At 45.5% G+C, this 14,159-nt stretch overlaps 1 protein-coding gene and 1 long non-coding RNA gene across 4 annotated transcripts in view; one reads left to right on the top strand and one right to left on the bottom strand.

Annotated features, from left to right (window-relative positions):
* HLF (HLF transcription factor, PAR bZIP family member) overlaps positions 1-14,159 on the bottom strand; it is a 55,211-nt gene that overhangs the window by 24,841 nt on the left and 16,211 nt on the right. The gene's annotated exons all lie outside the window — the stretch shown is intronic.
* Positions 40-4,237, top strand: LOC309618350. Its single transcript, XR_014238431.1, has 2 exons — positions 40-523; positions 3,148-4,237. It is a non-coding gene; the product is annotated as an uncharacterized lncRNA (long non-coding RNA).

Below are 14,159 nucleotides of genomic sequence, written 5' to 3'. Positions count from 1 at the left end.
CCCACCCCCCCCATCCCAATCGGCTCAGATTTCCTAATACAAATTTAACGGAAGGCAGTTCTTACCTAAACATGGAAGTGAGATAAAGAGACCAACTGAAAAGAAATGTGGGCAAACGACAAACGGGAAGGCGCAGGGGTGTTTCCTCAAAACGGCAAAGACAGACTTGCTGTTAGATTGAAGGCAATGGTCTTCGGGTTGGTGGGAGGAGTGAAGGCGTGACACGGCTTCCTAATGCCACAGAGCAAGGGACACGGTCCTTGGTAGCAGCTCAGTGGACAGAGACACAGAAGAGGATGGCAAGGCACGGCCTCAAGGGGAGGAATGAAACAGGCTGTGAAGGAGGAATCATTCCCCAAGATGGAGAATGCTTACAACAGGTTCTCTGGAAAAGAGATGTCATTTTTCTCTCTCTCCAGCTACTGAGGCTAACTAAGCAAGAGAAAGGAGACGCTGTCACTTCCCAAAGCTGGCCAGCTGCGTACCAGCCCAGGGGCTCTTCACACTGAAATCAGAGAACAAGGTACTGACTTTAATATCCACAAACTCTACCTCTTCTAATAGCATCTGAAGCCACACGGAAAGGAATTAAACTATTATTTCTTAAAAGTCTTTAAAGGAGAAATGACTTATGAACAAATAATTACAGAATAGTGAGAAAAGTATCAAACTGTACCTAGGTGTTACTTCTCTGGCTCTTGTAGCTTTAATCCTACTCTTATAAATAACAGATTCATTTAATTTTATGTCTGTCTAAATAAAGATCTCTAGTTTAACAAGAACTTCAGAGGAAATGGGTAGCTCTATTCCCCAGCTGGCCACAGTAAGGGAAATCTTGCTGTTTGGGTCTGAAAGGGCATAACCAAGGCATCATCATTTAGGAGAACGGCTCCTAACTTTACCCCCTCTATCTAAGGCCATAGCTCCCAACCCTGGTTATGGACCAGATTCACCTGTGGATCTAAAAAAATAAAGATGCTCAGCACCCCTCCCACCTCAATCAGAAGCTCTGAAAATGGGGCCTGGGGCTCTGTATTTTTGTTTTGTTTTACTTATTTATATTTTTAATGAAAGGAGAAATAGCCTTCTCACACACTTTTGGTGGGAGTATGAACTAGTACAATTCTTTTAGAGCCTACATACTTTGATCCAACAGTTCCACATCTAGGGATTTAAACTTTAGATATGCTGAATGTACGGAGAATGGCAACCAAGGATGAAAACAAGCTAAAGGTACTTGTTAAATAAATTATGGCATATCCAGGCAATGGGATTCCATGCAGCTGATAGATCTATATGTACTAGTATGAAAAGATATCCAAAAGATATTAAGTAAAAAAGGCAAGTTGCACATTATGTATAGTATATATGCACTATGTATAGTATATAGTCTATGTATAGTGTGTGCATATACATATATTTCCATACTTCTGTGCACACACAATCAATCTCTATATAAATATATGTACAAATATATTTATACACACACTCACATATGCTTATAAACACAAAGGAAACGTCTGGATGAGTATCCAAGGAACTGTTGACTGTTAAATCTAGGAATGGGATATAGGAACTCAAGCTGTACACCTGCACAGTTCTGACTTTATTTTACAACGGTCATATATTACTTTGTAATTAAATATTTTTAAATAACTTTTTCCAAAATCTCCACTGGTGATTCTCGAGTGAGGCCAAGGTTGAGAACCAATGGTCTGGAGGAAATAGCCCCTGTGGAGGTAAGTAGCTGGTACACTGAAGCTTGTAAAACCCACCACCTATACAGTCCGAGGATTCACACCATGTCATATCTCTGATTTGCCAGAAGGTGGTGCCACAGAGGCAATCACCCAGCTCTTCGGCCAAAACTTCAAAACCAATTTTTCATTAACTCAAGTCCTTTTGTTACTCTAGGGACGCTTTTACTTATGCCTACAGCATTCGTTGCTGCTGCTGCTTCCATAAAGGGAGATTTATACACATTTATGCCATATGCATTTTTTCATAGAAATCCATGGGTCATTCAATATATTCAAATACAATGCTTGGGAGGTATTTTCCTGAAAGGAGTTGGCACTGCTTGCTCAGAACTCCCCCTCCTCCTCCACACTGTTCCCCTGTTGTCTTTGTTCTGGTTTACTCATCTCCTATCTTATTCCAGAGTCAATTCCACAAAGGCAGGTGGCAGTCAGCCATGTGGGGCATTTGTCCTTCTCAATCTGTCCACACCTTTGGCCCAGAACAGGCAGTGTGGGGCATAGGGCAGCCCAGGGCAAGTACCATGAGTTCTCCTGCCCTCCCACTAACTGATTTTCTGGAAGTGGGTGTGTTGCCACAGCAACTGTCAAATCACATCTGTTATGCCGCCTATAACCTTCCAACTTCTTTAAACTTGCCATGTTTGAGACACGTGGCTCGGCTGCCCTGGCAGTGCAGAGCCCGGGTCCCTCACCATGCAGCAAGGTTTCCCTTCTCTGGGTAGGAGGGAGTTAGCCCCTCTGTGGGTTAACCACCCTATACATTCTTTTTATTCTTTTTCCCCCTCATTTTTTTTTATTCCAGTCCCATGTCCCTTAACACTATGATCTGAATTAATTCTTGAGCATATTTAAGGGAAATTAACTTAATATCAGACAAGAAAAATTCAATGAGTCACTTAAATGTATCCTTCTTATTGAACAATTTGTGCTTATTCTTCAATACACAATTCAAAGATCATCTCTGATCTTCCCCCTGCACCCCATTCACAGCTGACCTCTCTTGCCTTCACCTTGTACATACCCTTAACACTTTATTCGCAATTATTTATCTATCTCTTTGCAATTTATAAACTGCTCAAGTTCAAGGGACGGACTCTTCCTTATCTCTGAATTCCCAACACCTAGTTCAGTGCCTGGTAAATAGCTGGCCCTCAGTAAATGTCAGGTAAGGAAAAGGATAAACGCACTCAAAACAAATGTCCATTTGCTGTGGTTCAACATTAATTTTTATCATGTTATTAAATAACAGGGATAATGATGTGATGAACAGGTTATCAGACTTGAAAGTAAGATCCAAATAACACGCAAATCCTTTTTAAGAAGGAGAATACAGAAAGATCATTCCTGAGACTTTTATACCATCCTCTTTTTCATTCTTGTTTTTCAGATGCAAGAAGTGCATGGAGAGGGAGGCCTCTCCATAGAGTGAAGAAGCAACGAAGCCCCTAAGAAGGAAGCTGCCACGTTCCTGGAGTCTTCACCAGGCAGCCTGACATCTGGTCCACACTCAAGGAAAAGAGGCCACGTCCTCACATGGAGATCTATTTCTGCATCCGAACTGCTGATGCTTCACTTGTACAACTTGCCTTACACACAGGAAGGGGAAGGGAACTAATATTTACCAAGTGCCGGCTGCATGCTCTGTGCTGCTTCACATACACAGCTCTCAGGAGCACAAGTCCCCCATGTTTTGAATCTGCAAGGAGCTCTCAGCAAGCACATCTCTGAGAAGCACGTGAAGGCGAACACTCCTTCCATCTGGCTGACGGCAAAGTGCAGAGCTGCCGCCCAGCACATCCACACAGCCATGCATGCTTCTGTATGTGGGCTTCTCAGGGCGGCTGAAGGGGGGGATCTCTGCATGGAAGACTGAGATTCTCCGGACTGATGGGTCTCACTATTGTACCAGGGCAGATCCGCAAAGGATGGGCACCACGAGGATGATTCCTGCTCTCTGCCTTACATGGACTGTGCCGTGGGCTTGGCACCAAGGCATGACATGTTCCCAATACCCCTCTAGACTGCCCCTGACTCTTTCTGGATGGCTGTGTTTGTCATTTCACAGAGTTTCACTTTTAAGAAATTGGAAGGCACTGTGGATTTGAGAATCACACCAAAGCACAGAATCCATTTTTAAATTAAACCCTTCATGATTTAAAAGTAAAGCCTGTGCTCTGAAAGCTGGCCTCTCCAGGCCCTGGCTGCGGAGACCTCAGGGCCGCCACAGACAATGCATTTGACTGGCCTGGTTTTGTTGCTTCTTTCGTCTGCATCCCCTCCACACCCAGGTTCCCAGTACACCTAAGACACTGTGTTGTGCCATCCACACGGGGGTTCTGAGGTCCCAGGAGTTCTCCACCTTCCATGGAGCAAAGTGCCTCCTACGGAGAAGCAGGAGAGGTAGAGGCTCAGCACATGGATGCTAGTGCCAGACCGTGGGGCTGCACGTACCAGCCCTGCTGTCTACTAACTGGGCTCCCGTCAGCATTTACTCGGTTCTCTGGGTCTTGGTTTTCTCATCTGTGAAAGGACCATAATAATAGTACCTACCTAGTACTAAAAATAGCAGTGCCCAGGGTTTGTTTTGAGATTTAATGATATAATACATGTACTTAGCCTAGTGCCCAGACTACAGTAAACACTAGAGAAGGGTTAGCTATTATCACGCTGTTTCTTTTCACCCATCTGTTTGATGGAAGCTCTGTGTTCAGAGAAAAACTAGTGCACACTGTAGATTGCCTGATTCGCAGGATTTCACCAACCAGGAGAGAAGGCACAATGGTGACCACTCCGGCTGCCACCCGTAACGGGCATCCCTATGACACCGCAGTCCTTGGAGTGAGCCAGTGTCACAGCTCACTACCTGTCTTCAGGCTGCACCATGCCCTTCTTTGAATGTTGGTTGTGTGGATTTGTCTGTTTTTCTTCAGCACAGAGGGAAGAAGATGGCTCTGGTGCGGTCTCTCCTGGGGTTAAGGGATACTCCTTTTATATTCCAAAGGGAAACACCCAGAAACTCTGTGCCAAAGAGGCGCCTGCCTATCCTCTGACAAAGTCTAACCAAAAGGAATGCAGCATTCTGATGCACCAGCCTGGCCTTCTTTTCTAACTAGACTAAAACCAGGCTTATTTATTAATACAACAGACCCAAAGAGCCAGGAGGGATTCACATCTGAGAAAGCAGATTTGGAGTTATTTCTGTTCTGCCTTATGAGTTCACACATAGCTTTTTTTAAAAAGTTCCCCGAGACCCCAACTTGATCTATAATGTTTAAATTCATAGATGACTATATAAATTTATATATGAACATATATGGTAGATATGCCAAGTTGTTAATTCTGGATAATGGAGGAAGGGTGCTTGCTATGTATTTTTTAAAATATTTTAAATCTTTCTCAAAATAATTTTTCAAATGCCTCAGTTATTTGAATAATTTTCTGCACTGTTCCTTCCAGAGACCTTTGCAACCTCACCCTGGTAGGAGGGAGGTTATTTTCCCCAACGTTCTACTAAATTGAGACACAGCAAACTGAACATGTACACGTGGGAAGGGTCGAGCATCTCCAGGTGTTGCTAGAAGCTTCACACTGTATTCCCTGGTGTGGGCACAGAGCATGTTGGGGGCTTAGAATGAATTCTGCTCAGGGACTGCTGAGAACGTCACAAGTCCAGCCATCCACCTATTCTAACTCTTGACCTGCTGCTGTGGGGGCAGTGAGCCAGAAGGGCAGCCTCCTGCCACCCCTCAGTGGGGGTCTGCAGCTGCTCCTGGTGTGGACCTCGGAAGCCCCTCTCCTCTCCAGCAGGGCTGTGTCTGTTTTAGTGACCCCAACCACTGGCAGGTAAGGGCAGAAGCACCACTCCATAAACCAGTCAAATCCTATGCTCAAGGAAGTTACATCCTCACACGCCACCCAGAGAGGCCTCCTCCGCATCTATTAACCAAAGAAATATAAGTTGGTGTTTTTTAAAAAAAAGTGACATCCCTCTCCACTCCTCCCTTCCCCCAGCCCAACATGGGACTTCTTATTTGCTCAGTTAAAATTCCAATTAAGAGGGGACTTCCCGGGGGCTTCCCTGGTGGCGCAGTGGTTGAGAATCTGCCTGCCAATGCAGGGGACACGGGTTCGAGCCCTGGTCTGGGAGGATCCCACATGCCACGGAGCAACTGGGCCCGTGAGCCACAATTACTGAGCCTGCGCGTCTGGAGCCTGTGCTCCGCAACAAGAGAGGCCGCGATGGTGAGAGGCCCGCGCACCGCGATGAGGAGTGGTCCCCACTTGCCACAGCTAGAGAAAGCCCTCGCAGAGAAACGAGGACCCAACACAGTCATAAATAAATAAATAAATAAATAAATAAATAAATAAATAAATAAATAAATAAATAAATAAATAAATAAATAAATAAATAAATAAATAAATAAATAAATAAATAAATAAATAAATAAAAAAAAAAAAGAGGGGACTTCCCTGGCAATCCAGTGGTTAAGACTCCACACTTACACTTCCACTGCAGGGGGTCTGGGTTCGATCCGTGGTCGGGGAACTAAGATCCCGCATGCCACGTGGAGTGGCCAAAAAATAATAATAAAATAAAATATTATGAATTCCATGTTTAAAAAAATTCCAATTAAGAACCTGTTAGATGGGCTTCCCTGGTGGCGCAGTGGTTAAGAATCCGCCTGCTAATGCAGGGGACACGGGTTTGAGCCCTGGTCCGGGAAGATCCCACATGCCGCGGAGCAACTAAGCCCGTGAGCCACAACTACTGAGCCCGTGTGCCACAACTACTGAAGCCTGTGCACCTAGAGCCCATGCTCTGCAACAAGAGAAGCCACCGCGATGAGAAGCCCGTGCACCACAACCAAGAGCAGCCCCCGTTCTCCGCAACTAGAGAAAGCCCGCATGCAGCAACGAAGACCCAATGAAGCCAAAAATAAATAAATAAAATAAATAAATTTACAAAAAGAAAAAACTGTTCGATGAGTTTCAAGAACTCTTACAGGTGATCTGGGAATACTGTAGAGTCTGGAGCTGCTGACTTCCAGTTGTGTCTGTCATTGAAGATGGAAAGTCAGGGGTGAGTATCCACCTTTATTTGTGATCTCTCATCTGAAAACACTTCATCCTTGGCTATTTAACAACCAATCAGAAAGTAGCAAAATGTTCACATGGAAGAGCAGCTCACCAAAGCCTTGTGGTGAGCCCTGGCCGTGTCACTGCCCACAGGGTTCTGTCTGCATGTCCCTTCCTCCAAGACCACCCTGACTCAGTTCTGCCCCAAAGGAGCTCATCACACTCTCGTGACCTTTTGCAAAGACTCGCCATGTTGAACTGAATTCTGCCAGCATCACTGAAGATATTAAAGTGAGCACAAGTGCTCTTGTAAAACCATTTATAATGAAAGTAATGTCTTTGTTATTTCAATCATTGAACAAATGTTTACTGAGTAAACACTTACACCAACTACAGTGTAAAGCATGGGCTTAGGTGCCCGAGAGAAAACCCTTTCCTGTGCCTCTGAGACACTCGCAAGCCGAGTGCAGAGTCCACAGAAGTGCTTTGGGAAAAAACTGGGTTCAACACACCTCTACCCATTTTATGCAAAACTCTCACAGGATTCAAGTACCCACACTGGCACGAGAATAGGCCAAACTCAGGCCCAACCACTTAACCTACTGATTGTCAAAGCAGTCCCGATACAGTCAATTCTGAGTGATAAGTGTCCTGCCATTATAACACACTAAGAAAAGCACTGCACATTGCTTCAGTTAATTATGACATGAAATTACATTCCCTGAACACCTCCCCAAGCGAGGGCAGAGGGTTAAAGCCTCGAGGTGCTATCCTGCTGGGTGGCAGATGGCAACTAGCCAGAGCTTACACATTCACCACGGCCCATGCAGAAAGCAGATGACCCACGCAACAGACCTGCCGCTGACTGCAGATCAGACCATCCCAGTCATCCGCCAGGTCTTCTGTCCATCAGAAAGGAAAATGTGACTAAAAAATACCTGTCTCTCTTATAAGGGGAAGGGAAACAAAGCTTCAAATAAACTTCTGAACTTCAACCATTTCTCGATGCTTTCAGGAGAACTCTTTGAAACTGCAGGGTGACTTTCATCTCTCCAATAAACCTTATCTGACCTCTCCTGAAATGACTAATGTGATTGCAACGGTTTTACTCTGTGAAGTAGCACTCTTTCCACCCTGCACTGAGCTGAAGCATCTACCCACCATATGAGAACTTGGCATTATTTTTAAAGCTAATTACTTGCAGGTGGAATGTGTTTCTGCCCCCCTCCCTTCTGCAGAGTAAGCAAAAGCTTCACCAGGTGACTGGCAGGAGACTGCATCCTGGTCCCCAAGGTTCTGGGCACCCTTCTCAGTGAGAGGGGGCTTCCCACGGGTGGCCTGTCCTATGAAGCAGCAGGTGGCATATGCATCTTGTGGGAAAAAGTTTCTTTAAATCTTGATTAGCTGTTGCTTGGCTGGATGGGACCGACGGCAAAAGCAACATCCCAAAGTGGTCAACACCAGAATCAGAATAAGCTTTGGCACTTGGGAAATCCCCATGGAATTTATGGGTTGGCGTGATGGGGAAGGAAGAGTTTATTTTCAACTTTTTTGTTGCAGGAGGGATCTATTTCATTGAGAAAAGTCAGTATTATTCCAGTAAATCTTTGTTTTCTAACCATTCCAATCTTTCCTAAAAAGGGTTTAAAATTCCAGGACCAAATTTCTTTTCAAACCCAAGTCAGGCTTCAGGCATCCACGTGTAAGAACTGAGTATGAGGGGACACCAAAAGAAGTGAATTATACCACCTCTTTCCCCCAACTCCTCTTTTTTTTTTTTTTTTTAAAACAACTACCAGGGTACCATTGGGCATCTTTATTTTTTTTTTAATTTTATTTATTTATTTATTTATTCATTTATGGCTGTGTTGGGTCTTCGTTTCTGTGCAAGGGCTTTCTCTAGTTGCAGCGAGCAGGGGACACTCTTCATCGCGGTGCGCGGGCCTCTCACTATCGTGGCCTCTCTTGTTGCGGAGCACAGGCTCCAGACGCGCAGGCTCAGTAATTGTGGCTCACGGGCCCAGCCGCTCCGCGGCATGTGGGATCCTCCCAGACCAGGGCTCGAACCTGCGTCCACTGCGTTGGCAGGCAGATTCTCAACCACTGCGCCACCAGGGAAGCCCCCCAACTCCTCTTTTTGAAATTAGATATTTGTGCTACTGAAGGCAAAATGATCAGCTTGCTCCCTGAGAAAAGTGAGATAGAGATGGGAGTAGAAGTGAAGAAGGGAGAGTATTACAAAATGTTAAGTACCGGGGTTGGGGGGTGGTGGTAAAATAAGAAATAAAAATAGGCCAGTAAGGGAAAACTGAATGGAAGAGGTTCATTTGTTTACTTTAACAGTGTTTTCCATTCCAGGAGGCTTGCTGAAGTTCTTTCTTTCAATGGTTGGCCTTGGACCAGCATTTGAAAAGTCTTAGATCTTTGGAAAGGAAGATTTGGACAACAAAGTTGTTTTATCTGGGAGGGTAACTAGTTTACTCAAGAGTTCCAGGACTTTGGTTTTGATGTTATTACCTTGGCCTGAGTTTCTCTGTCCCAGGCAGTCCTGGCTATGTTTACTGATTTAGGAAACAGGGGAACCTGGGAGGGAGGGGGCTTCTCTCACGCGCTGCTGCCACACTTCGCTGGATCACCTAACTACCTGGGCACCTTGAAGACAACAAGGATGGGGAAAAGTCAAACATTTTTTAAAGGTCCTTCTCTCGACACGCAGAAGAGGGAAATAACACTTCTCTGACTTACCCCCCAAATAGACACCGCCGTGGATGTCCTGCCAACGAGTGATGTGAAAGTGTGTTCCAAAGTGAAATGTAAGCTTGGCCCGGTGCCCAGCTCTCGGCTGTATTCTGCACAGAGAGCGGAGGGCTGGCGAAGCGAAGGAGCACATTTCTCTCCATGTGACTGTGAGAGCCAGGCAGCCCAAGCAGATTTCTTTGTGTTAATAAAATGTGATCTCTAGACTGTACACACAAGCAGCCCTGGGAAAACATGAGCCAAAGAGAAGGACCCAAGGAAACCCACGGCCCAGGCTGAGAAGGGAACGCAGCTGTTGGCAAACTGGGTTGTACTGAGGCACGGCATCCAGGCCTGGCAGGTGCAGGATGATCACGGAGTCAGAGGTGAAAGGACATGCCAGGTGCTCGGGTGAACACTGCTTAAGACATAAAGATAATCCACAGAAGCCCACCAAACACCATCCTGTGCAAAGGCTTGTTCTTCCTTGACAGGCCATAGACCAAAGTCCTTCATGGACACTTTCTCAAGATTTGGAGTTTACCTGGGATTCAAGGTTCCTCCCCACAAAACTGAGATCACTCCAAGTACGGCAGGAGTTTGTCTCCTGGGTTAAACTGTGTATACTCTGGGCTGGTGTAAGGTGTGGCAAACACCTTGCTTTTGTGGGCAACTCTCACCTCGTTGCCACTGTGGCCTTGGCCTCCTATGACCACAGGAGGGATCCACTGCTCAGGGTCTCAAGCCAGTCAACTACATCTTTGGGGTGGCGATGGAGGGGTGGTTCACGGGCTGAGGAAGAAAAGGGGGATGAGTGCCCCTGCTCACTGCGCCCCTTTCAACATATTAGATCACTTCATCTCTGGGAATTTCAAATGCACTGTGCCCTCCAGTCAACTTGATCTTCCCAACTTGGAAGGTACCGGGGACAGGGGCAGAGCACCAGGACCCCCAGGAGCCTCTGAACCTCCCAGGGACTGTACTAGAGACTGCAGGATTTTATGAGCCAGTGGTCTCCTCTGGTTGAAGGGAGTGGAAGGTCCTAGAAGACACTGTTCCTCGTCTCCCCTCCCCTGCAGCAGCCCAGCCCTCAGGCTCCTGGACCACGGGGTATGCAATCAGCCATAACCAGCTAATTATGGAGCAGTTGAGATGATGAGCACCTCCCAGGCCCAGGTGAACCTTCACCTTGGTTAATCTGCAAACCGGTTAATCGGCTCAGGATAATTGAAAGTTAATCATATGCAGAGCTCAAGTGCAGTCACTGGAAACAGCAGGAAACCGAAGTAGCAGAGGAAGTCAGGTCCACTCTCAGTGAACTCTTTTGTAGCTTCTCCACAGACAATGTTTAAACTTGAGCCCACTTCACCCCACTGCCCCATACACTCCTGCACCAATCCCTTGTCACACAGTGACCCTGGTGCCTGGAAGCACATACTAAGTGCTCAATAAATCGCAACTATTATTAATCCACTAGTGTAGTTGATGGATTTAAAGTTAGGAGATTAGGGGGTCTCCAAGACATTTGGCTGGCTAGGGGAAGCACACTGGGGGAGCTGTGAAGAGTACTACATTCCCCCAAAGCATGCTTTACTAAAAGAAAAATCTGAAGTGTTCAAACATCCCTAGGAAAGCAGATCAACAGCACAAAAACATAAAGCACATTCCAAAGCTGAAGAGAAAAAAAAAACTTCAGAATTACTAACATGGATAACTGAAGGTCATCTCCAATCCTAAGTAGACTGGTAAATTCTCCAATGCTTTTTAAGGAAGGTAACAGTACTTCTGTATTCGATGTCAAGAATCACAGTGTGTGGAGTCCCGAGGGCCCAGCCTGCTGGTCCTTCCAAGGGCCAGGTTTCCAGGGACTCTGCGGCCGTGACCGCTGGCCACAGCCTGCCAGGCTCTGTGGTTTGCGGCTGCCTCTGCCGAGCAGTAAGCACCCCAGTCTGTGCTCCGCTGGAGTATCCACGGGCATCTGACGGGGACTGTTGGAATTATAGCTTCCTTCCACCTGGCCACTCCTGTCCTGTGACCATGGTACAGAATCAACAGACTTCCCTTCTTCCATTCAGTGAAGCTAACCAGAGTTAAGACTTCCGCTGACAGAAAACAATACTTGCCAGGGTCTTGGATAAACACTTTTCCAGGACACCGGAAACAGCACTGGCCCGAGTCCTTGATCTTCTGCCCACTGGAGGGATAAGTACTAAAGGATCTTCCCAACCTGCTCTGTCAGGAGAGCAAATACCTGGCACAAATATGGTCCTACCTAAGCCCAGGGCAGACATCCCTAATCAATCACAGAACTCTTTCCATTGAGCCCAGACCAAGTTTCAGTCTTTTGAGATGACATTCCAGGTACCTACTAATCCATCCAAACCGGCTGAGGTGAAACCTGCTGCATGGGAAGCTCCTTCAAACCGGAATCCCGCCACCCAGAGGAGCAGGCCAAAGTGCAGCTGGCAACTGCCCTTCTAGAAAAGTTGCCATCAAAGCTAGCTGTGGGTCTTGGGGTTTTCCTTTTTTAAAAATTATTTTCTCTGGCTAATAAAACCCTGCTTAAAAAAATCTAACCCTTGGAGCAATGACTCTAGCCAGATAACTTGCTTTCACGCTTCCTCTGGAATGCTGAACACCAGAGAGAAGCCAGTGGTTCCCATTCAGAATGAAGACCATTTTTTAGGACATAACGAGCTTCAATGCCGTTGCTTTTTTTCCCCAAAGGTGTCAAATGCCTTTTGCTTTTCAGTTTTAGTTTTTGAACTCTGTCATCCTTTATGAGTGGCAGAACGTCAGACTCTTAATCCATCGACCAGCTTGGGAGCAGCACCATCACCCCAAGAAGCTTTACATTTTTTGCACCAAAATTTGAATATTTGTCTTCCACTTCATAGTAGTCTTAGAATACAGGGTCACAGAGATAAAAATAGCACCCGCGTTTGATAGATAAGAAAACTGAGGCCTTGAGAGATTCAGTGCCCTGTCCAGAGACACACCACCAATCCTTGCAAACCAGGTCCGGAACCTAGATTGGCTGATTCCAAATTCTGTGTTCTTTGTAAATGGTCTACTTTGAAATTATTGCTATGTGTTTTCCCCTCTTACCACTTAAAACCCAAAGTAAATAAAAACACTAACATGATTTATACTTTGATTTGAATTTAGATTGGTCAATTTTCTAATTGACTATCTTATTTTATATTTATTTGTAAGTTAGAAAAACATAGATTATTCCCATCTTACAAATGAAGAAGTGAAGCCCAGAGAGGTTGACAACTTGCTTAAGGTAATTAACAGCATAGCTGAGACAATAAATTAGATCTGTTAGTGTACCTAAAGGAGCATCATGGGGCTTGAAAAGACTCAGCCCAGCAACTCGGAAATCTAGAAGTGAGACTCCAAAGATATGAACTACAAGTACATTCTTGTAGAAAGTGATGTTTAAATACCAGATTATCACTCTGAGTTAAAACTTACTGAGTGAAAACTCTCCCAGGTCTGCTCACTGATTAGCCCATTTAATGGCATTTAACCCTCACGGCATTCCTACAAAATAGGCCGCTATGATCCAGACGAGGAAACAGGGCTCAGAATTTAAGTGACTTGCCCAGGGTATCATGGCTTCTCAGGCGACCTCTGACTCCAAATCTGATTTATAATAGTTTAGTGTCTAAAGGCTCCAACAAGAGTGTGCTGACACTATTAAGACTGTGTTTCTCTGAATGTCTTTATCAAAGTTTGTTATTTCTGCCTTAAAATGATTTCATCCTGATCACCATGGTTTTTGGCCCCTGAGATGGGCCCACATTTATTTTTAAGCAGCTTGTAATCAGGATGGAAGGGCTGACGAAGAAAAGAGAAAACATGCTTTGGCAGTGGATCCTAAACAGCCAATCCTCTAGCAAGCAGACAAATTCCAGGAACCAATTTCATTTCTTTTTTTAAAAATTAATTAATTAATTAATTAATTTTGGCTGTGTTGGGTCTTCGTTGCTGCATGTGGGCTTTCTCTTGTTGCAGCGAGCGGGGGCTACTCTTCGTTGCTGTGTGTGGGCCTCTCACTGCGGTGGCTTCTCTAGTTGTGGAGCATGGGTTCTAGGTGCACAGGCTTCAATAGTTGTGGCGTGAGGGCTCAGTAGTTGTGGCTCACGGGCTCTAGATCGCAGGCTTAGCATTTGTGGTGCATGCGCTTAGTTGCTCCATGGCATGTGGGATCTTCCCGGACCAGGGCTCGAACCCATGTCCCCTGCAGTGGCAGGCGGGTTCTTAACTGTTGTGCCACCAGGGAAGTCCCCCAATTTCATTTCTAATATGATTGACTTGATTTCCTACAACCTCTTACACTGAGTGCTTAGCAGCGTCCCAGCTTTAACACATAATGGGTATGGCTATGATTTCATATGCACTTAGCTCATTTAAACTTAGGAGCATTGTGCCTACTCTTTTATAAAAGCTCAGAGATATGTGATTGGATGTAAAAATATGCTGAGGGAGCTTTAGCTGAACTCAAACGCCCCTCACAAGAGGGAACGGTCTTGACTAGTTTGATGCTGATGTACTTTGTTATCCTTAAGGCAGGACTGT

Source organism: Balaenoptera borealis, assembly GCF_965194805.1.
Source record: "Balaenoptera borealis genome assembly, chromosome: 20".
Classification (NCBI taxonomy): domain Eukaryota; kingdom Metazoa; phylum Chordata; class Mammalia; order Artiodactyla; family Balaenopteridae; genus Balaenoptera; species Balaenoptera borealis.
Note: the sequence above shows the minus strand (reverse complement) of the source record. Positions and strands in the feature narration are given on the sequence as shown.